This window comes from Acomys russatus, chromosome 4 (assembly GCF_903995435.1).
Source record: "Acomys russatus chromosome 4, mAcoRus1.1, whole genome shotgun sequence".
Lineage (NCBI taxonomy): Eukaryota > Metazoa > Chordata > Mammalia > Rodentia > Muridae > Acomys > Acomys russatus.
This window is the reverse complement of record NC_067140.1, coordinates 29,952,109-29,973,922: the sequence shown is the minus strand read 5'-3', so window position 1 is coordinate 29,973,922 and position 21,814 is coordinate 29,952,109. Positions and strand designations below refer to the sequence as shown.

Genomic DNA, 21,814 nt, shown 5'->3' with positions numbered 1-21,814 from the left:
GCTTGGGATCCCAGCACTATAGAAGTGGAGGCAGAATGAGCAGAAAGGAGTTTAAGGCCAATCTCATGGTCATAGTAAATTCTGTGAGTGGGCTTTGAAATGCCTTCTTAAAAAAATAAACAAACAACAAATCCCTCAAGAAACAAAACAAACATGGGGCTGGAGGAATGGCTCAGTGGTTAAGAGCACTGCCTGCTCTTCCAAAGGACCCTGGTTCAATTCCCAGCACCCACATGGCAGCTCACAACTGTCTGTAACTCCAAGATCTGACACTCCTACACCAACATATGCACATAAACTAACATTAAATAAAATATTTAAAAAAAAAAAAAAGAAACAAAACAAACAACTCAAAAACAAAGATAGCGTCAAATTCTGCAAAAGCAGCTTATTAATTCTGCTGAGTAGGCCTGACAGAAATATTAGTGACCAGAAGCTTTATAAACATCCAAGAAGACTGCCTACTGCATCAGCCAGTATTTTCCTTCAGATCACAGAGCAGGGGAAAAAAAAAAAAAAAGATGCCAGACTTTTGTTCTAAAGAGCAGGGATCCATCAGAAAATCTGGATTGTAAGTGGAAGAGAACACGGTGAGTGGGTCAGTTTCACCACAGGCTGCTCACACTTGAGAAACTCCAGAACTACACATATGTTGTGGATCTTCAGAGAACAGCACTTGATACGAAATAGTTTCTAATTACAACCCACTGTTCAGTTGTCATCAATACCAGGCACACAATGGGAAAGCTTAGCAAGCCATTTCTGCCCACCAGTCCAGATGAAATGGGGAACTCTATTCTCAGTGAAAGGCCCTGGCATTGGCATCGATATCATCATCATCATCATCATCTCTTGAAGAATAAAACTTGAGGCTGATTTCTGCTTCCTCACACGTATACATACCCCAAAACTCAAAAAGCTAAGACTCAAGACCAAACCCAAAGCAAACCAAGACAAAAGAATAAAAGACAAAAAACCAAAACATCCCATCTCTTTCCTGTCCTGAATCCTACTGGTTACTTTTACAAGAAGCACTTGTCATCTGTTGGGCCTCCCAACTATCACCAGTCATATAGTCTGAGATCGAGTGATTCTTTGTGTGCAGTTAGTCATCAGCTTTCAGTTGTCATGTATGACTGTTTCTTCTTGAAATGGAGAGCTCCTTGAAAGGAAGGGGTCAATTTCCCCTCTAATTCTGAATGTCACATAGCTGGGTGTGGTGGTGTACTTGTAGCCTCGGAAGACTAAAGCATCTTCCACGGAACTAATGAGTTGAAGGACCAGAGAAAAATGTTTTGGTCCTAGGATCAAAAAGAAACTCACAAACCTCAGGCTCCTTCCCTAAGGAGAATCAGAATGGTGCCCTGAGATGCCCTTCATGTGTCTAAGAAATAAAAGGGCTCAGGTAGCCTAGGGTGACCTTAAACTCTCTGCATAGTTGAGGATGACCTTGAACTGATCCTCCTGCCACCATCTGCCAAGTGCTAGGATGACAGGCATTACAGGTATGTGCCATCACACTCAGTTTTACATAAACATATCTTAAAAGAAAACAGCAGCTGTAATGTGTCGTTCAGATTTCTATCTCCTTGCCAGTGCTGCCAGGATGACCTTCCAAAAATATGAGCAAGTACTGCCTACAAAAGAACTGAGTGCAGCAGTGGTGGCCAGGGACAAGAGGCTATACAACAAGAACTGTTGGCCTTTATCACGTCTGGTGACAAAGACATTTTTGCTTTCCCTGAGTCAGATAATCTTTTCAAATAGTAAAGACCATCAATGGAACAGCTGTATAAGATCAATATTGCCAGATGGGGTGACATATAGCTTTGATTCCAGCACTTGGGAGGCAGAAGAACGTGGATCTCTATAAGTTGGAGACCAGACTGTTCTACATATCAAGTTGCAAGCCAGGGACAGCTACATAGTAAGACTATGTCTTAAAGTAAAAACAAAAACTGAAGCTGGAAAGATGGCTCAGTGATTAAGAGTACTGTTGGCTCTTTCAGAGAACCCAGGTTTGCTTTCTAGTACGAATGTAGTGGTTCACAGCCATCTGTAACTCCAGTTCTAAGAGATCTGACATACTTTCTGGCTTCCTGGCCCACCAGGCAAACATGTGGAACAAATACATACATGCAGGAAAAATGTCCACACATTTTAAAAAAAAAAATTTATTTCTATAAGCCCTGATCTCCAATAGCCATCCTCATAACACATCCACAGGGAAGTTTCTCATACTCTGCTACTTCCCACTGCAATGTGGACATGTCAAGCAAAATCTGCCTGGGCATCTTCAAGAACAAGTGATCCACCTGTATGACCTTCCTGTTCTCCATCCTGAAGAAGAACCCCATATTGACAGCTGTTTGAACACAAGCTATCAAACAGCTTTTAAAAATCTTGCTCTGGGTGTGGTGGGGCATGCCTTTAATCCCAGCACTTGATAGGCAAAGGCAGGCGGGTCGCTGTGAGTTTGAGGCCAGCCTGGTCTATATAGTGAGTCCAGGACAGCCAAGGCTGCACAGAGAAACCTGTCTCGAGAAACAAAACAAAACAAATAAATAAAGTAAAATAAAATAAGATTTAGGAAAAAAAAAAAAAAAAGAACCTTGCTAAAAAAGGTCGGGAAGGGAGCAGTGAGATAGTTCAGTGAGATTTTGTGGCCAAATCTGATGATCCTGAGTTGAATCCCTGGGATACATTTGGTCCTGACCTTCACATGTACGCTATGACTGTGTGTCCCACTAAAAACAAATGGGGAGAAGGAGGAGGAGGAGGAGGAAGAGGCAGTGATGGCGGGAGGCAGCAGCAGCAGCAGCTCCCCTTATTTACTCAAAGCATGTTTCCAGCCAAAATTCCCCACCTAGCTGTTTGGTTTCTCCTTAAGCTATCTTTATAGCATTTCCTCAAATTTGTCCTTTCCTTGATGTCTGTTCCTTGAGCTGTGGTATTTTTGTTTTGTTTCTATTTTTAAAGTTAAATCCATGTACTGTATATTAAATTAATTTATTTGGGTTGTCTTTTGTAGTTAAAAAAATAACCAAAACCAACCAAACAAACAAAACAACCCCAAACAGAAAATACTACCTTATTAATATTTTAAATTATAATACAGGATCACTACCATTCAAATAAATGATAGGAATTGCCTTTTTGTGAAGTGAGAAATCTAATTAAGGGAGCCCAGTGAACTTCAAGTTTATCTGAAATGCATTTGTTTGTTTGTTTGTTTGTTTACTTACTTACTTATTTTGTTGAATAGAGAAATGCATGGTGGTACAAACCTATAACCTTAGTACTTGGGAGGCTGAGGGAGCAGATGATCAATTCCTGGCCATCCTAGGCTACCTAGCTAGAGCCCAGAAGGGGGGCACCCTATATTGAGGTTAAAAAAAAAAAAAAAAAAAAAAGAATCTCAACTTGTTGAGACAAGTAGGACAAATTGCTAACAAGTGGGTGCTTGAATGCTTGTTATACGCTTACATAGGTACTTGTTTTTTGTTTGTTGTTTGGCAGACAGAGATTTGAACTCTGGCCCTTGAGCAAATTTCTTACATTTTTAGAATTTCTCACAAAGGAAAGAAGCAATAAGTAACTGGGAACAAAGACAAGATCTTACCTTTTTGTCTCCCAAAACTTTTGGCCTTGCCCAGTAAGCTGTGAGGGTGGTAGTAATCAGCTAGAGTAAAGTATTTTGGGATATGGAGTCTCACTCAATTCCTAAGCAGGCAGAAAGGCTACATTCTGTTTACTTGGAATTCCTCACAAAAAGATTACACCCACTGAAACACATCTTTAGTCTTGAAGTATCAAGTTATGCCACGTGAAGCTTGAGCTACTGCCTTGGTACACTGTGAATGGCAGACTGTCATGGAAGCTTTGTATGTCACAAAAGCAGGGAGTCTGTGGCCATAGGCTTCAGGGTTTAAACTAGAAACTGTCTGACTGACCAGACCAAACAAGCAATAAACATACCAGGTCAGATACTATCTTGACATCTTACCTTGAAGACAAGAAAGGCTTATTTTAAATGTCAGGTTGAACAAAGGCTGATGGCAAATTTCTAGCTTTCAAAAGAGACATTTACAAAAGAAGGCAAGAAGATGTGTTTTTGGTGCCTTTTATTCTATCAGGGCTGCTATAAGCGCCACTCAGAAAACATGACCCACTACCAAGTCAGGAATCCCTGTAGATCATGGTGGGACAGCATCTGCCTTTTCAAGGACACATCTTGTTATCAGTCACCACAAAAAAGCTAGAGATATATAAATTCTCTTAGAATAAATGGGACACTATGAAGGAATCTTATAATTTATAGTTCTAAATTATGGGCCCCTCCTCTATAAAAACTACCTATTTCTCTGTACTCTCGTCACTCTATCTTTCAACATCAAATGGATTATTTATATTTATTATACTATGTGATTTAAAGTCTTCACTATGTAGCCCTGAATAGCCTGGAAGTTTGCTAAATAGATCAAGTCAGGCACTTTGAATAATCCTCCTGCCTCTGCCTCTTATGTGCTGGGGTATGTGCCTCTGTACCCAACTGCAAGATTGATTTATTTTATTGTTTTTGTAAGACTTATTTACTTAACTTTATGTGTATGAATGTTTTGCCTGTGTATATGTACTTGGACCACTTACAAGGCCTGGTATCCACAGAAGTCAAAAAAGGGTTTCTGACTCCCTGGTTGTTAACTACACTGTAGGTGTAGGGAACTGAACCTGGGCTCTCTGAAAGAGCAACAAGTGCTCTTAATTGTTGAGCCATCTCTCCAATCCAAGATTGGTTATTTTTGGTTTTGTTTTGTTTTGTCTTTTTGCTTTTTGTTTTTCGAAACACGGTTTCTCTGTGTTAGCCTTGGCTGTCCTGGACTCGCTTTGTAGACCAGGCTGGCCTCGAACACACAGCGATCCGCCTGACTCTGCCTCCCAAGTGCTGGGATTAAAGGCATGCAGCACCATGCCTGGCTAATATTGGTTATTTTTAAAAGGAGAATTTTGACAGTACCAAGTTATCTACTCAAAAAACAAAACAAAACAAAAAAAAAAAAAACCCTCAAATGGCTCTATGTTGCCTAAGATGAGGCAGACTCCTTATCTGCTATTCAGAGTCCTCAACAATCTCTCTGTAACGTGCCTTCCTGTCACTCACATTTAGTAAATATGGTTTAAGCATTTATATTTACATTTATATTTTGTTCACACAAATGCTACCATAGATATTCTACCTTCTACCTCCTAGTAAATGCCTAATAAAATTCCTTGTTTCTTAGCTCCTGTTTAAGGGCCCTTAAGCCCTCTTTTCTATGAAATCTTTTCTAGTCTCACTCCCCTGACACAATCTTTTCTTGGAAGCCTTATTCCATATTTTCAATACAGAATGGATTATTTTTATTGATTCTTTACACTGAAAAAAGATAAAAAGAAAAGGAAAGAAAGAAAAAGGAAAAAGGAAAGAAGGAAAGGGGAAGGAAGAGAAGCTAAGTATGATGGTATGTGCCCTTGTACTTCCACCACTGAAAAGGATGAGGCAGGATTGAATTCAAGGGCAGCCTAGACTACCTTCCAAAAAGTAAAACTTTATTGGAAAGAAGACAGCAGGAGGTTGGGAGAGAAGGAAGAGAAAAGGGGGAAAAACTGATGGTTTCATACAGGGGAAACATTCCAAGAATTAACTTCTTCCATAACTGCAGCCAAAACAAAGCTGGGGTGGGCAGGTTTACCCGCTGCAAGTTGGTAAAATGTGAAAGTTTCCTCTTATGGCCTGTGGAGAATCCACGCTGAGAGCAGGCCTTCTCTTTTGTTAGCCTCAGCAGTGGCTTTTGCCTCAAGGCCAACAGGATTAGCACTGCCATTTCATGCTCTGAAAAGTCAGAAAGGGAAAGATAGGGAGCCTTTTATTCTAGGAAATGCCTACTAGTCAGAGATAGTTCTGTTTCTGATAAGCAGGGATGCTGAGGTTAAAAAGCAAAATTTCCAACAATAGCTAATGAAAGGTTTAGAAACAATGTACAGAATGAGGCAATGGGATCAACTCCAAGAAGAGAAGAGCAGGTGCCAGAGCAAAATCGCAGCAGAGAATCAGTACTAGACATTTTCATGCATTCAAAATTTTCCATGTATTTAAAATGTCATCAGGAGGCCCTGTGAGCACAGACTGGATGCAGCAATTAGGAATGCAGGCTTAGCCTCTTGGCACAAAACACTCACAAACAAGCTCCTCTACAAAGCCACAAGGAAATGGATAGAAATGCTTTACCATGAAGTTAAGCAGTTGCTACACTCTCTTCACTTTTAACAGATAAACTTAATTAAAATTCAAAATCCAAAGACATGAAGTTGCCAGGCTCTGAGTTAGGTTTTGAGCTGTGGTCTATAAACGAGCTTCAGAAGGTCTAAATAAATCACTGCAGAAGCAAATACACTGTACACCCGTATCTTGTGATGGTAGTGCGCTAATTGTGTTTTTAAATTTTTCTGTATTTTATGAGGCAGTGGCATCTTCAGGCCTTATAAACAAAGAACTGTCAAGAAACATGCCTTTAATACACAAACCAACGAGTAGAAAGCCCTCACCCTAGAGCAAAGTAAGGACAATTAACAGCCCCTCTTATACACAGTTCAGAGTCCAACATTACTGAAATTAAGCTAATCCTAAATTTTACTCAGCCTACCTACCTATCTTACTCACTCCTCCCGTTGATAACCTGTGCTCTCCCCTTGCCTTGTTTTGGCCTCCTGGTATTTTCCCAGGTGTCTCTGTGTTATGTGCTATGTGGCACCCTTCTTTCTTCCCTTGGGAATCCCTCTCTTGGCAACTGTAACAAACTTATCTTTTTAGTGGGAAGAATTTCCTTACTTGCTGTCTTTACCTGAATAAAATTAAAACTATGGCCATTCACATACATCTCCACATTCCCTCTAGCACTTGTCCTCAACGCCCAAGGTCTAAATTATGTCACCCTGGGCTCCTGGGTCAAAGATAGATCACAATGACCCCTCTCTACAAAGCCAAGTGGTTGTTCAGAGAGTGCACGGGGAAAACAATGGAGACTATGGAGTACATGGGGGTGGGATGTTTGCTGACTCCTCATTCTCCTGGTTCTTTACAGCAGAGGACTATGAAGCAAAGCGAGATAAAGGAAGAACACCCATTGTTCTCTATAGTATTAATGATGTAGTAGTGTTTTTCTGAAATAATAAATATTTCTGAAATGCATACTTACAATTTTATTCAAATATCCACTTTGCAAGATAGAAATTGTACATGTTATGTTCTATAAAAACAACTGATACACTGAGCCAACCTCTGAAGTATTATCAGCAAAGAGATGAAGCTTTGGCCTTCAACCTTAGTATGGCTGACAAAGATAGAGATTTGGAATCTAAACCAAAGGACAAAGTCTTAAAACGTGCCCAGAATAAAGAATTAGTGATCACAAAACAAAGCATCTTTTTTTTGGACAGCTGAGTGAGAATGGAATATTAAACAGATATTCATCAAACACAGATCTGTGGAAGATGTCTATAAAATGGTAATAAGATGTGTTCCTTGCTTGTTGGAGATGAAAACCAAGTTAGGAAGATAAGCCTTCCATCAAAAACATTACACACAAGAAAGGAAACATGAGTGTTCTACTGAAGAGACAGATAACCAGAGCCACAGCTGTTTAGAAGGGAGTAACTGGGCACAAAGAGCTTGTAAGAAAGAAAAAACATAGCGAGGAAGAAAAAGCATCAGGGCTTGGAAATAAAGGGATGGCATAGTAAAGAAAGTGGACATCAGGCTGGGAAGTAGCTCAGTGAGAGAACTCTGGTCTAACATGCACAAGGTCCCATGTTTGATTTCCAACATTGCAAACAAACAGCAACAACAGCAACACAAAGTTGCTCTTGACAGAGTCAGATATTACTTTAGTTTAGTAAGAAACAATAGTTCCTTACAAACAAACAAAAAAAAACCCAGGAGTCTGGGGGGATGGCTTAAGTGGTAAAGAACCTGCCATACAGCTATGAGACCTGAGCTCAGATTCCCAACTCCCACATTTAAAAAAAGACAGGGTTGTCTGTAATCCCAGGGCTGATATAGGTAGAGAGACAGACAGTGGCTGCTTAGTGCCAACCACCCCGAATCAATAAACTCCAGAATCAATGGGAAATTCTGTCTCAAAATATAAGGTGGAGGCTGTTGGGGAGATGGGCTGGATTCCATTTCTTTTTTCCAAATGGCACCAGTAACCTTGATTTCATAAAAGCAACCTCCCATTCCCACCAAAGTAATATTTCTAATTGGTTTTAAACTAACAGTTTTGCCCCCCTGGCAGTGGGCAAAGAGATATCTTGGTGGTGTTGTTCTTATATCAGTTGGGCAGAGCAGATGGCAGCCCTTTGTTCATCCTAGCTTGATGCCTAGCTTGGTGGCCAAAGCTGTTTTATGCCTAGGACTCATAAAAGTCAAGTCAAATCAAATTCAGGCAGCTCAGTGGAAGATGAAGACAGAGATCTGCAGACTGCCACACCACCCACAGACTTGTTCTCTAGCACATGGCACAGGCAATCCATAGATACTTGGTTACTGCCATGCCATGCAGCACGGATGAAGGATGTTTCTCAGGGCCAACAGAGTAGGCCTGCCTGCAGTGGGAGCCACTACAATGTGTGAATATGTGGTGGTCAGATGGGAGAGAAAGACAAGTGGAGCAGCTTGAGCATTATAAAGAGAGATGGAACTGGAGACTTGAGGTTAGAGAGAAGCAGCCTGTTATAAGCCGCCAGCCCTGCCACCTGGGGCCATGGTGAGGTCTCAGCCCAAGCTGCCACTAAGGGCCTCACTGAGTCTGTGGCTATGCAGCAGCAGGGGTTGGTATGGATGTCTATGGCTCATACTACCACTAGAGAACATGGGGATGTCCCTTTTTAGTGCACTCACAAGGGACTATGTGGATATCGAGGGGCTGTGTATAACTGGTCCCCACCCCTCACTGGACGTGGCACTTTGGAGAGCTGGCGTCTATTCTCACTGGTGGCAGCAATCAGAGAGTAGGCCCTGTGCCTCACTTAGCCAGCACAGTGGAGCAGGTCCTGGTGGCTGGGGAGTACGATCTAGGTCTGGATGTGTGTGAGCCATCCCCAAGGGCATAAGTGTTGGAGAGCTGGCCCTGCTACTCCATGGGGTGACACAGGCACAGATGTGATGCTCTTCCTGCCCCTTGCCAACACTGGCAGTCAGGAAAGTTGCCCACAGGGTCAAGAGCTCAGGAGAGTTAGCCCTGCCCCCTCACCAGCTGCAGCACTCAGAAGAGCCTGGACAGCAGAACAGTGATTGTGTAGGAGATACCCTCTGCCCCTTACCACCTAAGGAAAGCTAACCTGGGGTCATGAGAGTGAGTGAGCTGTCCCTGCTCTTCACTGGCTGCAGCACTCAAGAGAACAGGCCCTAAACCCCCACCTGGGCAGCACAAGTAGGGTTAACCCTTGTTAGGGAGCACTGGTAAGCCAGTCCTGAAAGTGAGAGTGCTGGAGAACTGGCCCTACAACTTCTATGCCATGAGGTGGCGTAGGTGTGGAGGTAATGCCCTCCCCTTCTTGTCCGTCACCACTTTTGGCATTCAGAAAAACTGGCCATGAGGTCGTGAGAGTGGGTAAGCTGGCCCTGTCCCTCACCTGACCAGCACAGTAGAACTGGCATTGGTGAAGGAGACACAAGTGAGCCAGCCCATAACATGGGAGCTCAGGATAGCTGGCATGAGATGGCATGGATGTGGAAGTGATGCTCTCCCCCCTCCTCAGTAGCCAGGAGAACTAACTCTGAGGTCATGAGAGTGGGAGTGCTAGCCCTACCCCTTGCCTTGGCAATATAGTAGAACTGGCCTTGATGACAAAAGCACAGGCGAGCCAGAACTGAGAGTAGGAGAGCTGGTCCAGTCTCTCACAGGCTATAGCCTTAGGAGAGTGGTCCCCTGAACCTTGACTGGGCAGCACAATGGAGCTGGCTCTGGAGATGTAGATGTGGGCAAGACAGCACCGAGGTCGTGAGAAAAGGAGAGCTGATCCTGTCTTCTGCCCGTGGAGGCAGTGGATAGCCTAGCCAGGACAGTGTTAGAGAGTTTGCTCTAGTGGTGCAGATAAGGGAGAGCTGGTGGGCTGACCAGCTACCACCCAGGCCCAGATCCAAGGTTCTGATTTAGCTCACCCCAAAATCTGTATCATCTAAGAATGATTGGGATGCATGAAAGGACCAGTCCTGCTGATCCAAAGCTGCAGGATCACTAAGACACAGAGCAACAACAGGATAACTGGGAAGAGTTCTGAAGAGGATCCAATATTGATAGTGTCATAGAAGGCAGAGATCTTGAACCAGACCAGTGACTCACTGCAATGAACCTTTTTAACTGAAGATGTGTGGACAGAGGTATATACTGTGGAACACATTGTGACATCCTACAGCTTTCCACAATGAGATGTTTTCTATACTTTTGTTGTTGTTATTGTTGTTTGTGCATTTTGTTTTGAGAGAGAAGTTGCAAGAGCAAAAGGCAGATAGAAAGGGATGGGGAGATAAGCAAGATAAGCAAGACTGGGATGCTTAAATCAATAGAAAGTTTTTTGTTTTTGTTTTTTAAACCTAACACTTTTGGTAATCTGGCTTCTCTAGAGTTGTTCATATACCTTTTAAGTTCTTGCCTATGATATTAACATGGCTGTACAGTATTGAGGTTTTGGGGAAGAATCACCCTTTCCTAATAAATGGATTAATTCAACCAAAAAAGGGGGTGGAAAACAGTCGAAGAACACACCTGATATCAACCTCTGGCTTCCATTTGTACCTGTACAGACAGACAGACAGACAGACAGACAGACAGACAGACACACACACACACATACACACACACACACACACACACACACTCTCTCTCTCTCTCTCTCTCTCTCTCTCTCTCTCTCTCTCCCTCTCTCCACCCGCTCACAGAGTATGTTTAGACCAGCCTAGGCAACTTGGTGAGTTCTTGTCTTGAACTAAAAAAAAACTTTTAAAAGGGTTGTGGGTTTGTTGTTATTATTGTTTTTGTCAACTTGACAAAAGCTAGAGTTAACTGATAAGAGGAAATCACAATTGAGAAAGTGCTTCCATAATAAGATTGGCTTATAGGCAAGCCTGAGAACAGTTTAAAAAAAAAAAAAAACAAACAAACTCTTAAAACAGTGGGAATATAGCTCAGTGGTGAAGTATTTGCCAAGTATGTGAGAGGCCCTAAGCTTAATCTTCAATATCACCCAACCCAACAATTATTAGAAAACAATACAGGGGCCACAGTGTTGAATCCTAGCACTCTGGTGGCTAAGGAAGGAAGTTCAAGAGTTACAGGTTAGCCTGGAATACAAAGTGGGACCCTGTCTCAGAAAGCAAGGAAAACAAAAACAAAAAAACCTAAAACCTGATGCTAAAAGACCTAAATTTATCAGCTGTATAACAGGAAACAGAAATCCTTTAAGGTTTTATTGAGTTAAAGAATTATTTACACAGTGGACAATGTTTAGTTTTTGATGTTTAGAAACGTGACTTCCCTATAGCTGGCTTAGCTTTGGTGTTGTCCCCCTCCCCACAAAACAAAATACCACAAATACATAACCTTAAAAGGTAACATTATAATATTAGTAAAATTAAATAGAACCTTAATAGCTCCATGGCCCACGGATTCTTAATTTCTATTCCTTATAGTCAATTTACTTTCAAATCCTTTTATTTTTAGTTTTTTGAAATCAGGTATTATATAGCCCAGGTTGACCTTGAGCCCCTGATCTGTCCATCTCCACTTCCCAGGTATGCAGAGATCACAGCTGCTACCACACCTAGTTATACAACCTGACTCTGTAGCCTAGGTTGGCGCAAAACTTGTGTCAATACTTTTGGCTCTATATTCAGTTACTTCATGCCTGAAAGGTGTCTAGCACTGTTCAGATGCTCCTCAACAACTCTTTTATTAAACTCATCTGAAACTGTCTCTTAATGTCAAGAAGTCCCTGTCACTGAAACTTGGCACCCCAGCTTGCTTGTCTCAGGTAGGTCAGGCACCACAAATAACCTGGGTTATAGTATGTAGGTAGCTACTTTGATTCCCTCTGGTTTCAGATCAATAGCTTTTTTCTTTAAAAAAAAAATTATTTAATTTTATGTACATTGATGTGAGAGTGTCAGATCACCTGGAACAGGAATTACAGATAGTTGTGAGCAGCCATGTGGGTGCTGGGAATTGAACCTGGGTCCTTTGGAAGAGCAGCCACTGTTCTTAACTATTGAGCCATCTCTCCACCCCTGATCAACAGCTTTCAAAGGAAGGCAGAGAGCTTTAGCAGCTGTTCTTAATGTCTAGAAGGAACGTGGAAGTAAAAATATACTCTCACCTGTTAAGTAGAGAGATATTAAATGACTCACTCAAATAAATCAGCAAATCACTGAAGGAGAACAAACTGGATGTCAATTTCGAGCTCATTTACTAAACACAAGAGCAGTAGCTCTAAATCTTTTTTGTGTTCATGACATATAATTGAATACTACGTTTCTGGGCAATTTATCAAAAGTTAGGAAAAGACATAAAACAACAATAAAGTCAGCAATAATAAAACCACAACCATCATTATAGTCAGACAAGGCCTCACAGTTCCTATGTGGTGCCATCTAGTAGTGTATTACTGAGAAGAACTGTTTTTCCCTGTTCAACCACTCACAGGCAAACTTCTCCTATGCTCAGGAAACACAAACTTGCTCTGTGCAGCTTCTTATCACTTACACCTTCCAATTTCGCATTCTACTCTAGGATATACTGTGACTCCTTCCACCTCAAAGTCAACCTGATATGTCTTAATCAATGTTCCATTGCTGTGAAGAGATACCATGGCCAAGGCAACTCTTATAAAAGAAAACATTTTTTAAAAAAATATTTATTTATTTATTATTATGTATACAGGTGTATACATGTACACCTGCAGGCCAGAAGAGGGCATCAGATCACATTATAGATGGTTGTGAGCCACCTTGTGGTTGCTGGGAATTGAACCCAGGACCTCTGGGGGAGCAGTCAGTGCCCTTAACCTCTGAGCCATCTCTCCAGCCCAAAAGAAAACATTTTATTGGGGGCTTGCTTACAGTTTCAAAAGTTTAGTCAATTATAATCATAGCGGGTAGCATGCGGGAGTATGCAGAATTCATGGCACTGTAGCAGTAGCTGAGAGCTATATCTTGATCCACAGTCAACAGACAGAGACTTGGCCTGGAATAGGCCACAGTGACACAGTTCTTCCTCCAACAAGGCTACGCCTACTAGAACTAGGCCACATCTCAAAGTCCTTCTCAAATAGCGCCACTCCCTTAGTGATGACTAAGAACTCGATAGCCTGTGAGGGCTATTCTTATTCAAACCATCACACTGCAGTAAGTTCTAGTAAAATTGCAAAGAGTAAATCTGGTGGCAGGATCTGTGGAAAATGTAATGCTAAATCCCCCTTTTTGTCAGTACTAAAGATTGCACTTAAGACTTCATTCAAGCACGGCAAGTAGTCTATCACTAAGCTTCAACCACAGCCCTGGAAATCCATTATTGTGTACACTCACTATTAGATCTCTGAGAACTGGACTTACAGACAGTTGTGAGCTACCATGTGGTTGCTGGGAATTGAACCCAGATCCTCTGGAAGAGTAGCCAGTGCTCTTAACTGCTGAGCCGTCTCCCCAGCCACCCTGCTCCAACTTTTTTTTTTAATGTGATGGAATAACATTGTACTAGGTTATACAAGATGTCACCTTGCCCTCCAGAAAGAAAAGCCTCCTCAACTATGAGGTTAACTTGTATTAAATAGTTAATACTTTTTAATGCAGCATCAGGAGAAAATAAGCAACTGACAGGAGTGCCAAGGGTGCACACTAAAGACTACAGCCTCCTGTGTCATCTCAGAATGACAGCCTCTATGACAGCCAGGAAGACAATGACCTCATCTTAGGAAAACAAGGCTGGAGCATATTTAAGTCTGGTCTAGAATTTCAGGTGTGGTTAGGAGACATACGGAGCAGGAGTGATGGTTTATACATATAATTCCAGCATTTAAGAGCTCAGGTGAGAAGACTGTTATGAGTTCAAGGGCAGAATGGGTTAGAGAATAAGAGCTTGTGTGTGAGGGGGTGGAGCTTGGAAAATAAAGAAGAGAGGAGAAAGGAAGGGAACAAAGCAAAAAGATAGGCAGGAAAAAAAACAAAAACAAAACAAAACAAACTAGAAAGGTAATAAGTTGTATTTCTCTGAAGGGATGAGTATTCCATTGGGGACATTAAAAGAAAAAAAAGTGAAAAGCCTTTATTGATCTCTAGCCTCCATATGTGCACAAGAACACATGTAGTGCCCCGCCCCATCCTACACACAAACATATCAAAGCTCAAGTGAAATATTCATAGTTTAATGTCCAGGTCTTTCTTTGAAGAGAGGGACAGACCTGTATGCCTTTGAGAAGTTAAACAGCTCTCAATCCTACTGTATTAGCTAGCTCTCTGATGGAGTCTCTATACACAAACTCTCTTCCTATGACACATTGTTCAATGAAGGAAGGAAAAAAAAAAGGGAAATCTAACAGAAGCCCCAGGATAACTGAATTTGTCAAAATTAGAAAGATTAACCTCAAATTCCAGAAAACTTTTAGCAGCAGGTTCCCAAAGACACTACTAGCTTGATTTTAGTTACATATACACATTGGTGACTATCTTAGAATTTTAAACTACCAGAAAGTCAAAGCGAATACTACTTAGCTCTTGATACAACAATTTTGGGACTTTTACTTTATAATTTTTCTTTTATATTACTTTATAATTTTTCATTTCAAAGTCTCGGGGTCGGTAGAAGGTGGAATAAGGAACTGTGCCATTCAAACTAAGGAAAGCAAATCAGGTCTAATCTCATCTACGAGGATGGCTGACATAAGAGGATCACAAATTCATGATGGGCCTGGAAAGCTTTGTAAGACCCTGAATCTCAAAGATGAAAAGTAGAAATGGGGCTGGGACTAGCTTGCCTACCATGCACTAGGCCCCAGGTTTAATCCCTAGTACCTTCCCCCCAAACAGCAGCCAGGTGTGGTGGCACAGATTTGTATTTTAGCACCTGGGATTAAAAGTAGACAGTTCAAAGCCAGTTTTGTTATTTGAGCTTTCTGAGACCCTGTCTTAAAATATTAGACAGGGTAAAGAAAAGGTGCCAGCTTTAAATAAAGTCTAAACTCAACAAGAAGGATCAGTTGTTGGAAGGTTTTGTTGCTTTGTGCATTAGAACTTTAAACTCTACAATTTTCTTCCAGACCCAGAAAAGAACCCTGTCCCTCGCTACATTGACATTAGTCATGTTTCATCATACTGAGAACACAAAAGGATGAGGGCTCCATATAAAGCCTGTAAAGCGTATCAGTAACACCAATCAAACCTATAACATGTAGTACCTAGAAGTGATAATGGAAAGCAAAAAAAGTACATGAGTTGAGGGAGGGAAAAAGAGCCAGTCAGTCTTTCCTTCTGACCTATCATCCATGTGCTATGGCCAATTCTAGTTACTTCTACCCAATGGCAGCTCAGGGAATTTTATAAGTTAAGTCTTGGTTGGCAGTTGAATGGGTGAGGTAGAGACATGTTAGGTGATTTGTCATGAAGCCACCAGCAGAACAAGTACACCACGTTTCACTCAGATTGAATATTTCTGGGGGTAGCTTGGTATTGGATAATAGTGCCGGGAGCTATCTGAAGAGTTTCACGCTAACCCTTGGGCTTGGGGCTGCTCCTAACATACAGAGGCTTAAAATTTCCCTAAGTAAGACAAAGACAAGAGTAGCTCAAAACTTCATCATGCTAGATGCTCCTAGACTGTTCCCATAGTCCCTGTTCCCATAGTCCCTGTTCCCATAGTCCCTGTTCCCATAGTCCCTGTTCCCATAGTCCCTGTTCCGATAGTCCCTGTTCCGATAGTCCCTGTTCCCATAGTCCCTGTTCCCATAGTCCCTGTTCCGATAGTCCCTGTTCCCATAGTCCCTGTTCCCATAGTCCCTGTTCCCATAGTCCCTGTTCCCATAGTCTCTGTTCCGATAGTCCCTGTTCCCATAGTCCCTGTTCCCATAGTCCCTGTTCCGATAGTCCCTGTTCCCATAGTCCCTGTTCCGATAGTCCCTGTTCCGATAGTCCCTGTTCCCATAGTCCCTGTTCCGATAGTCCCTGTTCCCATAGTCCCTGTTCCGATAGTCCCTGTTCCGATAGTCCCTGTTCCCATAGTCCCTGTTCCCATAGTCCCTGTTCCGATAGTCCCTGTTCCCATAGTCCCTGTTCCGATAGTCCCTGTTCCGATAGTCCCTGTTCCCATAGTCCCTGTTCCGATAGTCCCTGTTCCGATAGTCCCTGTTCCCATAGTCCCTGTTCCCATAGTCCCTGTTCCGATAGTCCCTCTGGATGAAAGTAAAGAAACTAAGTATTTGAGGGAATTTATTTCAGCTATGTAATCATATTTTTAGTTTTAATTAATTTACCTAATAAGCAATATAACACTTGCCACTTCTATCCCTGTTACTTTAGAGGAGTCAGTGAAAATATTTAGACCAGAAACTATTTTGTGCATTTTATTAGCTCTCAGTTAGTTCCACTGGCAGTTGTATGTACGTGTGTATGAGTTCCACCTTGAGAAAGATCCAGTTTAAATTGTTTAAATACTGAGACCCCTGAGAGAAAAAAGACTCACAGGGCACTGAGAGAAGAAAGGCAGGACACTAGGCATCTTCTCATCACTGTTGACTCCCCTCTTATCAGGGAAAAGAGAGAAGGTCTAAGTTTCTTATGGACGGAAACTCTGCTTCTTTAGATTACAGTCCACATGTCTCCATTTTTGGCACTAGTCATCTCTCTCAAGAATGGAATCTACACTCTCCCTATTCCAGGCTAAGCTGAACATGTTGCTTCTCTTACTTTCTGAGAGAGTACACCTCAAGTTGTAGCAGTGGCCCCCTTCTGCCTCACCTTCATATCAGAAGTCTTGGCTAAGCTCGGAGGCAAAGCAAAGAGTCGTTTATCAAGCACACTAGCCCATGTAGTGTCCCACAGAACTTCATCATGAAGCTCCTATCAAAACCAGCTTAAAACTGGTACACTGGTTATACTATTTAGAATGCAACTGCAAGTGTACACTCCAGGACTTACCAAGAGCAATGGCTGATGGGGGTCAAGAAGGAGGCATGATCATCAAGGATGTCCTAAATAAATGACTTCTTAAGCACTGACTTGTCTCTATGTGACTTGAGGCTCAAGCTACACATTCAATTTTGGAGCTCATAAAGTAGCTTTTAACTACCAACATCAAGAAAGCTAAGTAGACTTTTAAGTGCTGCACATGGGAAGACCTGAGTTCTAGCTCCTCCAGCTACTGCTATTTATTTAAAAAAAAAAAAAAAAAAAAAAAGGCAGCATATAAACCAGGAGTGCCTTTGAGAGGCTGAGGCAGGAGAATGAATGTGACACAGCCTGCAAATACTATGACCCAATCTGAGAAAACCCCTTCTCCAAAAAAGAAGCCATCACAAACTAGTGACTGGATACACAAAGGTTCCCTGCCATAATTTCCAGGAACTTTTCTTCTAATTTGCCTCTGCTAAAGGAGCTTGGATTATAAATGAGACTGTGAATACAGGTTCACTTACAGACAATTTAGTAAGTGCTCCCAGTTAATTCTGTCAGTCTTCCTCCTACACAGAAATACATGTGGCCCCAAGGGGCCCAACCACCCACAGAGCTCTTTTGCATATCTTTTTACCCTTCAGCACACTGAAGTACAGGGCTATATCCTAGCAAATACCCAGGGGAAAAGAAAAGGTAGTTTCTCTAACATTCTATGTCTAGAAAACCAAAGCTACCTTCGTATTGGAATATCATTTCTAAATTCAATTTTTTCTGAATAAAAAATGATGTGAAAAAATCTTTCATGCATGTTTCAAATCTACACAGCTCTATTCTCCCATATGCAGAGCTTTCCCTTAGTATGTGTAAGGAAACTTAGAAAAGCCATTGTTCATCATGAACTACACGCTGCTTAACATCCCAAACCTTCGTGGTTACAATGACCCCTCACAACACAAGTTTTCCAGTATCTATGCCTTTGGACAGCCCCCTCCAGTACACCTGGAACACAAGGGACTATGTGTATTGGTAAATGTCTGCCATTGACATACAGTCCCAGGACAGGGGAGGTTCAAACAACAGGATTTTCACAAGCTCAAGGCTATCCTAGGCTACCTAGTGAGTACAGTGATAGCCAGGGCTATGCCAAGATACTGTCTTTACAAAAAAGAAAGAAAGAAAGAAGACAGACAGACAATATAGCACAAGACAAATGGAAAGGCTCACTGTATCTTTAGGCCAACTTATTTTGAGTATGTTTAGAATGACGAGACCTTGTGAAGAAACAGTAAAGAGGCTAGTTTACTGATGAACAGAAAAGGCCAACTCGCCTGCCAAATCCCAGATATGTTTGTAAAGCCAACTTCACTACTTGTCAGTTTTCTATGGTTGCCATAACAACTACTAAGAACTTACTGGATAAACAACACAAATTTATTATCTTTCCATAGGTCCAAAATTCAACGAGGGCCCCAAGGAGTTGGCAAGTCTGTCTTTCTTTCTAGGTGCCATGGGAAGAATTCTGTTCCTTATACATGTAAGAAACTGAGGTTTCTGATTCCTTTCTATCAGCAGAGAATACTCCTATCTTTATTACTGTGTAGCTAAAAGCTACAGTTCTTTGATCATTCTGCATTCTACTTTTAATAGTTTACACAATAAGAATGAGATTACTCAGATAATTCAGGGCAATCCCTGTGATAGTTGATTTTTACTGCCAGTCTAGACAAGGTTTAGATTCACTATGGTAACAAACCTCTGGGCAGGCCTGTGGGAAATGCTTTAGACTGGGCTAACACAGGTGGGAAGGCTCCCCCTAATGTATGGGTAGCGCCATTTGCTGAGCTTGGGCTCTAGACTGACTAACAGAAGGAGACTAAGTAAGAATCAATATTTGTTGCTCTCTGATTCCTTACTGTGGATGCAATGTGACCAGCTGCCTCAAGCTGCCACCACCATAATTCTCCACTGTGATAGATTGTGCCTCAAACTGTAAGCCAAAATAAACCCTTAAACTGTTTTTGTAGGATATTTTGCCAGAGCCTCAAGACAAATATCTAGTATATTCCTCAATTTAAGACCTTTAACACTTCCAACAAAAAGTCCTATACCTTACTTCATCATACATATCTGCAAAGTCTTTCCTGCCGCACAGCGTGGCATATGTCCCTCAGGGACTAGGGTCGGTTCATTCACTCATTCTTCTTCTAGCTAAGACTACCTGGCCATATCATCAACTGACCATGCAGGAATGCTAAGGGGCCAAACCAACTAAAAGGACTGCACACACAGAATTGTAAGGGGCAATGAATAATTTTGAGTCAATCAACTTTGGGGTGGTTTATTCATTAGCAAACTGATAAATGGCTGAGGATGGACTACTTCTGAATGCTATACAATCCTCAAGCCAATAACACACATCTCACCCTACTCTCCTAGTTTTACAAACATGACTATGAAGCCACTCGCTCTTCTGTTCTCTGGTTCATAAAACAAAACAAACGGGTTGTACTATTAGTCTAGTCTAGATGTAAAATTAATTTGGCTTATTATTTCAACAGAACCAGAGAGGGGCTTTTTGATTCACAACTAGAAGTCATATAGATGAAAAAAATATACATGTTGGAAGTGTTAATTAAAAGATTAAAAGCAGAGCTGGAGAGATAACTCAGTGGTTAAAAGCACTTGCTGCTTTTGCAGAAGACCCAAGTTTGATTCTTAATACCCAGATGGTGATTCCCAACCATCTATATCTCCAGTTACAGGGAATCTGATGCTTTCTCTTGACCTACATAGGCACTGCACACACATGGAGCACATACATACATACATACATACATGCATGCATACAGGCAAAGCACACATTCACATTAAAAAAATACATCTTTAAAAAGATTAAAAGGGCAGGGCAGGCGTGGTGGCGCACGCCTGTAATCCCAGCACTCGGGAGGCAGAGGCAGGAGATCACTGTGAGTTCGAGACCAGCCTGATCTACAAAGTGAGTCCAGGACAGCCAAGGCTACAAAGACAAAGCCTATCTCGAAAAAACAAAACAAAAGAAAAAACCAAAACAAACAAAAACCAAAACAAACAAACAAACAAAAATATTAAAAGGAAGACGTATCATTTGACAGAGCAAAAGCTGCTGATGGGAGAGGAAAAATTCACGGCTACCCATCATCTCTCCTCTGTGCACAATGACCAGTGAAGGTATGACTGAAACAAGGGTCTCTGATCTTTCATTAGTCAAACACATGTTTTTAAGCAGACACTCTCTCAAATTTGCTGTTACTTAGAGGTATGGAAAACTTCAGTTGCAGGAAACACCAATAGCAAGCTAATGTCTTCTTGGCTTTTTTGGCTGACTTCCCCATGCCTGGGTCTTGACTATTAATTGAATGCTATTCAGATTCCATCTCAAAAACAAATGAGGATGGAGACCAGAGGCCTGCCTTCCCCAGACTGATAAGAGCAGCACAGTGCAATTATACCCGAATAGCTTTGTTTTGGAATGTAATCACCGCCCCAGCCTTCTTCCCAATGGGATGGCAACAGTGTAATTACCTCTTCAGGATTCATTGTTTGGGAATGTAATTCTTATACAGGCCTTCTTTCTAGGGTAAAGGAGCTACAAGAACAATCAGTAGCTACAAGGATGTAAGAGCCCTCTCCTTAAAGCAGTCTTATAGTCCAGCAAATTATTTTTGTTTTCTTAAAGCCTAAGTGTATGTGTGTGTATATGTATATATATATATATATTTTAGTCTGTTTTCCTACACATAAAAAAAAAAAAAAATCACACAAACAGCACATGTTTGAAAAGTGCCAATCTACAGCTGACTCCGAGTACCAGTTCTAGCTCTTTCAAGTATCTCTGTTTCTCCCCAGTTTCCTCTAATTAAAAAACACCAGTAATAATAGTACATCATAGAAATGTGAAGATTAGTATACTCAGGAATGCTCAAAACAGTATTTGATAGAGTAAATGATCTTAGAATGTATATGTATGTTTGCCCAAAACAGGATTTCTTATAGCTCAGGCCAGCCTCAAATGCAGTATGTATACTGATGCTAATCTTGAATTTCTGGCCTTCCTGCCTCTACCACCCAAGTCCTGGAATTACCGGTGTGTACCACCGTGTCCAGGTTTATGTGGTGCTGGGAATCAAAATCAGGGCTTTATATTTGATTAGCCAAGTACTCTACCTACTGAGCCACATCCCCAACCCCTGTTTGTTGAAAAAGCAAGTTTGGTGAGGGTGCGGTGGCACACATCTGTAATGCCAGCACTGGGAGGCAGAGGTAGGCGGATCTCTGTGAGGGCAAGGCCAGATAGGTCTACAAACTGACTACAGAACAAACAAGGCTACACAGAGAAACCCTGTCTCAAATAAATAAATAAATAAATAAATAAATAAATAAATAAATAAATGCAAGCACATTCAAAGCTAGGTGTGTTTCCCAACACTTGAGAAACAGGCAAGAAGATCAGGAGTTTGAGGTCAGTTTGGGCTACAAGACAGCCTGACTTAAACAAATCTGAGATATGATATATCATAACGAACAAATTTAAAAATATGATCTAATACTAGTTCATGGCTAAATCTGTATCTAAATCACTAA

At 41.5% G+C, this 21,814-nt stretch overlaps 1 protein-coding gene and 1 non-coding gene across 8 annotated transcripts in view; one reads left to right on the top strand and one right to left on the bottom strand.

Moving 5' to 3' along the window:
• Positions 1-21,814, bottom strand: part of Ambra1 (autophagy and beclin 1 regulator 1) — a 188,631-nt gene that overhangs the window by 61,390 nt on the left and 105,427 nt on the right. The window lies entirely within an intron of this gene.
• Positions 8,320-8,460, top strand: LOC127188694 (small nucleolar RNA SNORA48). Its single transcript, XR_007830553.1, has one exon. It is a non-coding gene; the product is annotated as a small nucleolar RNA SNORA48 (small nucleolar RNA).